The sequence below is a fragment of the Callorhinus ursinus genome, unplaced genomic scaffold, assembly GCF_003265705.2.
Source record: "Callorhinus ursinus isolate GAN/ISIS: 27379988/994484 unplaced genomic scaffold, GSC_fseal_2.0 scaffold80, whole genome shotgun sequence".
Classification (NCBI taxonomy): Eukaryota; Metazoa; Chordata; class Mammalia; order Carnivora; family Otariidae; genus Callorhinus; species Callorhinus ursinus.
The window spans coordinates 1443086-1453737 of record NW_027397142.1 but is presented as its reverse complement, the minus strand read 5'-3'; positions in this window follow the sequence as shown (position 1 = coordinate 1453737).

The following is a 10652-nucleotide window of genomic DNA, read 5'->3' as shown; positions in this document are numbered from 1 at the left end:
TACAAGTGGGGACTCAAGAAAGGCCATTTGGGGGGCGCCTTGGTGACTCAGTGGGTTATGTGTCTGCCTTCGGCTCAGGTCATGATCTCGGGATCCTGGGATGAAGCCGGAGTCAGGCTCCCTGCTCAGCATGGAGTCTGCTTCTCCTTCTCCCCCTCCCTCTATACGTGCGTGCTCTCTCTCTCAAATAAATAAATAAAAATCTTAAAAAAAAAAAAAAGTAGGCCATGTTAATGTTTAACACTTGGAACTTCCTTCCTTCCTCCCTCCAACCATTCCTTCCTTAATTTACTTCTCTCTCATTTTGAGGATTTGTATACATATGTTAGGAAAAGTAGAATATAGAAAGCGGTCAGTTATACACTTACATAATTAAATTCCCAGCTTGGACCTCTTTGGCATCTGTCTGGGTTGGCTTTACCTAAACATTACACCATCCCTCAGAAAAACACTCTTTTCTGTAGGTGCAAAATTGACTATGGAGATTGCCAGGTACATTGACCAGGAAAAGCTAGGACAGTTGGAATTAATTAGCCTCTTAGAAAAATAGTAAAAAGAAATCCAACAGGTTCTTAGGTTTGGCCCTGTAGATCAGAGTTCACTTGTATTTGAGAAGACACCGGCCCGTGAGTTTTCTGTTGGCTATGCAGTCAGCTCACTAGCCCCTAGCTGAACAAGCCTCTACCTCGTTCTTCTTGGCTAACTTTCCCATTGCTGTGTTGGCGGATGTGGCCAGACCTGGCTGTCGTTATTTTCCAAAGTGATTTCTTCATGGGCAAACACCTTTAATTTTCTGGTAGGGGAGTTTCTGAAGAGAGCGGGTTCTGAAGGGAGGGTGCCATCTTTGGCTAGGGAGAAAGAGCTCTGCTTGCCACCTATTCACCCTCTATGTGGGTGGGAGGCATCTTTTGGCACACTGAGGTACTAAGAGCCAACTTGCCCCTGTAATGATTGTGAGTGAAGCCAATCATGGCTGATAAAAGACTGGTCAGTTTTGCCAAAGGCTGACCTGGGCACAGCCACGGAAAGCACCATTAAGGATGCCAGTATCTCATCCACTTCTGTCATCCAAAGGGATATCTGCGCCCTTTCTCTGGGACCCAGGTCACAAAGTCAAGATTTCAGTGGTGGCCCACATTGACATAGATTTTAACCCATCTGGATTAAATTTGTTATGAGATGTGTGTCAACTATATGTCAATAAAAATTTTTTTTTTGTTGAAGGGTAGATCTCATGTTAAATATTCTTTTTTTTTTTTTTAAGATTTTATTTATTTATTTGAGAGAGAGAAAGCATGAGAGGGAAGAGGGTCAGAGGGAGAAGCAGACTCCCCGCTGAGCAGGGAGCCCGATGTGGGACTCGATCCCGGGACTCCAGGATCATGACCTGAGCCGAAGGCAGTCACTCAACCAACTGAGCCACCCAGGCACCCATGTTAAATATTCTTAATAGACAGACACACACACAGGGAGGCAGAGGGAAACTTTTAGAGGTGATGGATACCTTGATTGTGGTGATGGTTTCACAGGTGTATGCATGTGTCCAAACTCAAATTATAGGCATTACATATATACAAAATTTTGTACATCAACCATACCTCTTTAAACCTGTTTTTTTAATTGCTATGGGATTTTAAAACTCTCTTACCTTGTTTGAGCATCCCGGACCCCACCTGAGAGAAGCGTGTACGGCAGGCACCGGTGTACTCTCATCTTACCAGGGCGCAATCAAAGTGTGCAAAGTGGTAGGTGATTAGCCAAGGGCACACAACTGGTTATAGTAAAATCCAAACTGGAGAATAAATTTTCTAGATCCAAGCTCTGAACCCTTTTCATGGTGAAATTGTCATACACTCTGCTTATTTACCATCATCAACTATTAACAAGTGGAACCTGTGCCCAGACTTTGAGCAGATTCCCTTTTCCATCCAGTTTGAGCCTGTTTTTAATGTGAGGGAACCAATTCAAATGTAGTATCTGGACCAAATCATGCTGATGTAGCCTCGGCTTACTGAATTAATAGGTTAATCGCCTAACCTTCATTATAAATACTTGCTATGTCTTTTAAAAAAAAAAGATTCATCCATTTATTTTAGAGGGAGAGAGAGCAAGATCAGGGAGAGGGGCAGAGAGAGAGGGAGACAAGCAGACTCTCTGCTGAGCGGGGAGCCCAACACGGGTCTCGGTCCCAGGACCCTGAGATCATGACCTGAGCCAAAACCAGGAGTCGGATGCCTGACTGACTGAGCCACCCAGGCGCCCCTAAAATAAATAAATCTTAAAAAAAAAAAAAAGTGCTCTGACACAGAGAGGGAGCTTATTGTAGCCTGGGGGGAACTGGGTGTCACTTCTTCAGAAAATAAGATAATGAGAGGTAATGAAGACCCAGAGAATGAGAAGGAGACAGGTGTGTAGACGGGTCATTGGAACTGGTCACCTGGGGCCGCCATACCATGCACTGGGTGGCTTAAGCACCAGACACTTCCTCATATCTGGGGAGTCCAAGGCGGAGGTGCCAGTTGATTAGGTGTCAGGTGACGACTGACTTCCTGGCTTTCAGAAGGCTGCCATCTTGCCGTGTCCTTTCAGAAGGCTGCCATCTTGCCGTGTCCTTTCAGAAGGCTGCCATCTTGCCGTGTCCTCACATGGCAGAGGGGAGAGCAAGCTCTCTGGTGTCTCTTATAAAGGACACTAATTCTACAGGATCAGGGTTCCACCCTATGACCTCATTCAACTTTAGTTATGTCCCAAAGGCCCCAGCTCCAGACACAGTCTCATTGGAGGTTAGGGCTTCAACCTATGAATTTGGGGAAGGGAGGGTACATAATTCAGTCCGTAGCATCCTTTAAGTTTTCTGTGCCTCAGGGCTTCCCAAAATATAATTCCCATGAAGCCGAAGTAAAAAGAAGTACAGTGGGAAAGAAAGTCAAAGTTGACTCGATGTCATTTGTTCATGCTGATTGATTTCCTTTGTGTTTATACTAACCGATATGGATGCCAAGCAGTTTTTTTTATTTTTAAAGGTTTGCTTTAGTCCAACTAAGCAATTTAATACTGAAACAAGGAAGAGATTGTTGCTTGCACATGCAGGTTTTTTTCTACTGAAGCAAAATATGATATTATTTATTCATCATATGTACCCTCATCTTTTCCAAAAGGGACTGGAGCCTGCTACAAAATGAAATAGAGTTCTCTGGCTCAAATTCAGAATTCTCCTACTGCAGAAAGAGCCAAGGCAGGTTGAGATTTGTGTTGTCGTTGTTTGCTATCACTATACTTTCCCTCATTTTTTCTTTCACCTTCCCAAGACTACGCCATCTTCCCATAGAGGCAAGGCAAGAAATGCCTGAGGACGCACACTGTTCTTTACATTCGGGCATATGGACATTGGTTCTTCAAATGCAGTTGTTGGATGATGATATGAATTTACTTTCTAATAGCTCCCCCCAGGCCGGCATGATGTAATTCATCTATCTAAATAAAAGAGAGTAGCAAAAAGCTCATTTAGGGTATTCAACAGATCTGCTATTCTCTTAATCTTCTTCAGTTCTGGGATGCCTGGGTGGCTCAGTCGGTGAAGCATCTGCCTTCGGCTCAGGTCGTGCGTGGTCCCAGGGTTCTGGGATTGGGTCCTGCATCAGGCTCCCTGCTCGGCGGGAAGCCTGCTTCTCCCTCGCCCTCTGCCTGCCGCTCCTCCTGCTTGTGCTCTCTCTCAAATAAATAAAATCTTTAAAAAAGAACTTCAGTTCTAATAATCTTTAGGTAAATTTTCATGACACTGCTGGAAAAGTCTAATCTAAAGGTTTGCCTTAAGATGGTTTTCTTCAATCGTGCAAGATGTAAATAGAGCCAACTGGCTAAAAGTTTCTGGAAACATGGCTAACTACACTTTTACCAAGTTCTACTGTACCCTCTTGAAAGCTGTCTGTCTGTCCAGTCACAGCATATCTCTAACAAATACCCCAGCAACTGAATGTCCATCCCAAGTGTCTTGGTCAATATTCTTTTTTTTTTTTAAAGATTTTATTTATTTATTTGACAGAGACAGCGAGAGAGGGAACACAAGCAGGGGGAGTTGGGAGAGGGAGAAGCAGGCTTCCCACAGAGGGGGAAGCTCGATCCCAGGCCCTGGGATCATGACCCAAGCCAAAGGCAGATGCTTAAAGACTGAGCCACCCAGGTGCCCCAATATTCTTTTTTTTTTTTAAGATTTATTTATTTTAGAGAGAGCGAATGCACGGGGGGGGAGGGGCAGAGGGCGAGGGAGAGAGAATCTGAAGTAGATTCCACGATGAGTGTGCAGCCTGATGCAGGGCTCGATCTCATGACCCTGAGATCACGACCTAAGCCAAAACCAAGAGGAGGACACTTAACCGACTTCGCCACCCAGGCGTCCCTTGATCAGTATTCTTACACTCAAAAGACCCACCTTCTCCAGCCAGTTCCTCACCTTCTGTTATGGGCTGCATCCCCAAAATTCATGTTGAAGTCCTAACCCTCAGAGCCTCGGACTGTGACTATATTTCGATTTAGAGTTTTTAAAGAAGTAATTAAGTTAAAATGAGGTCATTAGGGTGGAACCTAATCCAATATGATTGGTATCCTTATAAGAAAAGATCAGGACACAAAGACAGAGGAGAGACCATGTGAGGACAACACAGCAAAAAGACAACCATCACAAGCCAAGCAGAGAGGCTCCAAAGGAAGCCAACCCTATACACACCTTGATCCCAGACTGCCAGCCACTGGAACTTTGAGAAAATAAATTTTTGTTGTTTAAGCCGCTCAAACTGTGGTACTTTGTTTTGGCAGCCCTAGAAAACTAATACACCTTCTTCGATGCTCTGGATCGTATACTTCTCCTTCCTCAATGCACACGGGGGACCACTATGCTCTGGGTGCGGCAGGAGGGGGAAACATATGTGCCATACTTCTCTGCTCAAAGCAGATATCACAGGTGTGGCAGCAGCATGACAGGTACTCTGTGTGACTTTTCTAGCACTGGGGTTCGGCTCCACTCAGCCATCTGTCCTTTCTTGCTCAGTCCCCCTGAGGTAGTTGAAAAACATTTTTGAAATCTGGATGTGGTAACATCTGGAGCTATAGTAGAGTTTTTTTGTTTCTTTCATAGAACTGTAACTGAGTATGTACATTCTCAGCTTGATTTTTAGTTTTTCCCCCTGGTTCCTAATTATTTTATCTTCTTTTGATTATATAAGCACTATATGATCACTAGAGCATTTTTGGAAATCCAGAACCACCACGATTTTGCCATATTTTCTTCTAGCCTTTTTAAATATATTCATATACTTTAACCAATTAAAAACTAAATACTTTAACTCCTAAATGTTTATATGTAAATATATATATATTTTTTGCTTTTTTCTTCATCTAATATGATATTGAGCCATCTTATTTTTTTTAAAGATTTTATTTATTTCACAGACAGAGAGAGTACACAAGCAGGGGGAGGGATCAGCAGAGGCAAAGGGAGAGAGAGAATTAGGGAGCCTGATGTGGGGCTGGATCCCAAGACCCTGAGATCATGACCTGAAGCAAAGGCAGATGCTTAACCCACTGAGCTACCCAGGCACCCCTTGAACCATCTTATTAAAACTCTGATGGGGTGCCTGGGTAGCTCAGTCAGTTGAGGCATCTGAATCTTGGTTTCGGCTCAGGTCGTGATCTTGGGGATAGGAGATCAAGCCCCCACATTGGGCTCTGCACTCAGTGCTCAGTGTGGAGTCTGCTTGAGATTCTCTCCCTCTCCCTCTGCCCCTCCCCAACTCACATGTGTGCATGTGCACGCTCTCCCTCTCTCTCTCAAATAAATAAGTAAATCTAAGAAAAACCCAAAAAACTCTCAGGGACACCTAGGTGGCTCAGTCAGTTAAGCTTCTGCCTTTGGCTCAGGTCATGATCTCTCAAGGTCCTGGGATTGAGTCCTGCATCGGGCCCCTTGCTCAGCAGGGTCCTTGCTTCTCCCTCTGCCTGCCGCTTCCCCTGCTTGTGTGCTCTCTCTGACAAATAAATAAAATCTTGAAAAAAAGAAAAAAACACTCATAAATACTCTATCAAATGAAGGTACACGTTTTATTTATTTATTTATTTTTAAAGATTTTATTTATTTATTTGACAGAGAGAGACACACAGCGAGAGAGGGAACACAACAAGCAGGGGGAGTGGGAGAGGGAGAAGCAGGCTTCCCGCGGAGCAGGGAGCCGGATGCGGGGCTCGATCCCAGGACCCTGGGACCATGACCTGAGCCGAAGGCAGTCGCTTAACCGACTGAGCCCCCCAGGCGCCCCACACGTTTTATTTAAACTCCCCTCAGATGTATGTGAACGCCACGTGAATGCAAGTAACTGCAGAGTTGGTCTACTTCACATTCCCAACAATCATTAAACACATAATCCATCTGGACACAACCTTGGAAACTTCTAGTGTACAGCTGTTCTCACTGGGCTTTGTTGTTGAGTTTGTTGATGTTGTTGATGGGAAGGACGAGAGGTGGCCGTCTCTGTGTCCATCCCCCTGTCCCTGTCCGTAGTGCTGTCAATCTTACCCCTCTCCCTCTCTTTCAGCTCTTGTTCTTCCTACCACATTTGTTGCCTCAGTCTTGGCTGATTCTCTCTATTCTCTGCCCAAGAATATTTCTTGCTGAGGTGAGAAATCTGATGCCAGTAGGAAAAGACACGCAGACTGTGACAGGAAGATGCCCAAGAGAGGACAAGCTTGGGGTACAGTCTGGGAAAGGCCACAAAGAAAAAACATCCAGACACTCAGAACCAGTAAAGGCCAAAGGTCAGTGCCGTCCTAAGGTACAGCAAATTATAGCACTCACCTCATGCCTAAGTTTAGAAAGTTCAGGGTAGCTACAAGAAGAAAAGGAAAGTGGGGTAGAAGCAAACTGGAAAGTAAAATATAACAATGGGGGCGCCTGAGTGGCTCAGTCGCGAAGCGTCTGCCTTCGGCTCAGGCCATGGTCCCAGGGTCCTGGGATCGAGCCCCGCATCGGGCTCCCTGCTCCGCGGGAAGCCTGCTTCTCCCTCTCCCACTCCCCCTGCTTGTGTTCCCTCTCTCGCTGTTTCTCTGTGTGTCAAATAAATAAATAAAACCTTAAATTATAACAATGTGACATAGTTCAGAGAGCACTTGGAAAAATGTCCAGCACACAGTTATCACTCAATAATGTCAAGACATTGTCATCATCATCATCATCATCATCATCATCATCACTGTTATTCTGTAGCCCTCTGGGGAATCCTCTCTTGCACAATCTTTCACAGTTGACTACTATTCCTAGGTTCCATTAGCCAAGATTTCCAGTGATACTCATTTGAATCAAGGCATGCCTTTACAAGTTGGAAGTACAGCACAAAAACATTTTTTTCTCTTTGATTCAACTTCACCTTTTCTTGTGCCAAGGGACTGATAAGAGAAATAATGGGATACATCCAGTTGCCATCTATAATTTCAATAACTTTCTATTTCTGAGCTTGTCGTATTTACTTAGAAACTTAGGATCATCTCTTCTTCCTAAGCTTACTTCTCTGTGACGAAGTCTTTCACAGTTTTCTATAACCTGGAGCAGGTATCCTAGACGCAGATTCCTCCAGTGGCCAGCCAGCTGAAATAAATGATTGCGCTGAGCCTAGGGTATAGAGTGCATACCCCGTCTAAAGGGGGCAGCAGCTAGTCAGCTATAGAACCACACAACCGGGCAAGAAATGAGCCATGTCTGTCCGTTTTCAAGAGAAGCTACAGTTGTGTATTTTTATCTGAAGTCTCCCATTTTTGAAATCTTGGAAACGAATTTAAAAATTTCTAAACATTGTGAGAGGCAAACAAACACTTCTGCGGACCACTGGTTTGCAACCTCTAACTCAAGGCATATTTATTTCCCAGTCACAGAATCTTTTACCCCTTTTGGTCCAAGCTGAATTTCCAATTGCATAGGCTGAGCTGCCATGAGGATGTCTTTATCCTCGGGTAAAGCCACCCACCCTCCTCCCCAAAAGAAGTAAAGAGGTTGCCTGCTCTTTTCTTCTAGTCCAGGAAATGTAATACCATCTGAGAAATAAAATTGTGCCAAGACATTTTGGTGGAGAATTAGAAAAATCCTCCTGCAAGGAATTATACATAAAGTGTTTAGGCAAAACAGTAACTCCATTTATAAAGCTAATTAATTTCCCAAATCTATTCCAAAAGAATTTTCTAGCAAGGGATACAAAAAAGAAACAATTAAGGCAGAATGTTTCTAATTTTCATATTTAGAGAAACGGAAGGAGTTAGCATCTCAAAGCACTCATTTTAAGAAAGTTTTAAAACCCTTTGTTAAAGGAGTGAAAATAGACCCCAAAGTAGCAAGATGATAGTTTTAGTATTGCACTTTGTTTAAATTTTAAAACTCCATTTTTACTTATTAAACAGTTTTTTTTAAGATTTTATTTATTTATCTGAGAGAGAGAGAAAGAGAGAGAGCACAAGAGGGAAGAGGGTCAGAGGGAGAAGCAGACTCCCTGCTGAGCAGGGAGCCCGATGTGGGACTCGATCCCGGGACTCGATCCTGGGACCCCAGGATCATGACCTGAGCCGAAGGCAGTCACTTAACCAACTGAGCCACCCAGGCGCCCACTCCATTTTTACTTATTAATATAATATATATAATGGCTAAATTCCAGCATGCAATTTTTGTCTAAAGATATGCAGTTCGATCTTATGTTTTGAGTGTTGACTTTGTTACTAACAATCTTGTGGTTTATTTGTTGAAGAAAACCACTTGTGGTTTTATTGTCTTTTTAGTGAGTATTAATTAGCATTAAAAGGAGAACAAAAAAGAAAACATCTTTCAGTGGGAATTGATAACAAAACTTTTGTAATAAGAAAAGATACTACTTTTTATTACCTGCCCAATAAGGGCTATGAGGTTCTAACACTGTTGGGTTACCAACTGGTCAAAATAGAGAATACTCAATTTGGAAAATTAGCTGGCAGTAAGGAATTTCCTATAACAAAACACACAAAAAAGGTCTTTTTTGCTTTGTTCGATTTTAATTCATATAAAAAGGCTGGACATCTATCCCAACCTTTTATTGGTAATATTATATTACAGAGTAATAAATACGGTACTTCAAGTATTATCCTATGGCTAATTAACGAGTAAGCTCTTGTTTATGTTGAATTTAAAGAACATTTTACTTTATCCAGTTTTTTCTTGATGACTATGTTTCTTGTAAATGTAAAAAAATGGTATTTGTATACTCCGTACATAGATGATACAGTATATTGTTTTCTTCTCCAAGTGGTAGCTAAAATGCATTTAACTAAAAGCTAGACTTTCAAAGGAAATAAAATTTTACTGATGAAATATGCATTTGGTAAAGTAATAAAAACGTTTGGGCACAATGCTTTCCATATAGACACATGCAAATGTTTAAGCAGAATGCTTGCATATATTTAAGAAATACTGTATTTGTTTAAAGAAATATTTGAATGAAAATGAAATGTTTTTATTCCATTTCACTGTAGTATTGCAAAGAAACACTTCAAATAATTACTAAGTCAGTAATTTAAATTTTGCGTTCAAATTTTAGCATTTTTAATCTACATTTTACCCCGGTTTTATACAATCTGGCAGTAGAGGAGTTGGTCATTGTTACTTAAAACAATGCATCACCTAGTTCTGGGGGAAATTAACCTAATTTGAATGGCCAAGGAGTAAAAATTAAACAAAGCATTATATTTACTGTCCATTCAATGCAAAAGTTCTAAGTAAATCTGCATTGCGAAATAATGAAGAACAGAATCGATCCATTAACATAAGTATTGGTAATTAGAGACTGCATCAACATCCATTTTGAAGAACTTAAAAAAGCGGATACAGCTCTATTAAGGATCCATATTGAAGAGAAATGGACGTATGGTCTAAGCAGAAGTGCAAGGGCATAAATCCCACATGGTGATGTTGGAGCAAATTTATAATCCCCGGGACTTGTATAGTGCTGACTTCTAATTGAGGCTTTTATTTCCTTTCATTCGCCTGGAAACAATTCGAGAACTACGTGTCCGAGCTCAAGCAGGGAGAAGTGTCCGGATGACGACAAGGGCCGGACAGACGGGAGAGCTTCCCCCTTCCACCCGCTACACCCGAGACACAAAGCGCCGCCCCCGCCACCCCGGGCCCGCCCGCGGCCAGCCGCCTGCTCTCTCCCCCGCGGGGGCAGGTGACCGGGCGGCGGCGAGGCGGCGCGGGGCGGCTCCGTGCACATCGCCGCGGGGCCGGGCTCGGGCCGCATCCCCCCGCCCACCCTACCCCCCGCACGGCTCCGGCCGCGGCGCGCCGGCTCCTTCCGCCCGCGGCTCCTTCCGCGCCAAGTAGTGCGTCGGGCGACGGCTTCCGCACACGGGGGCCCGCGGGGACCGCGCAACTGTCCCCAGCGGGCGAGCAGCGGCGTGAGGAGTTCTCAACTTCGGAGGGCCGCCCGGCGGGCCCTGTTTTCAGCTGCGGAGGCGCGGTGGGCCCGGCTGTCTCCAGCAGAGCCCGGGCGGAGGAGCGCCTGGGAGCAGTGGGAGAACGAGCGGCCGCCACAGGGCCGGGGAGGCAGGTGTCCCGGCGTCCGCCCCGCCCCGCCCCGCCCCCAGCGCCGGCA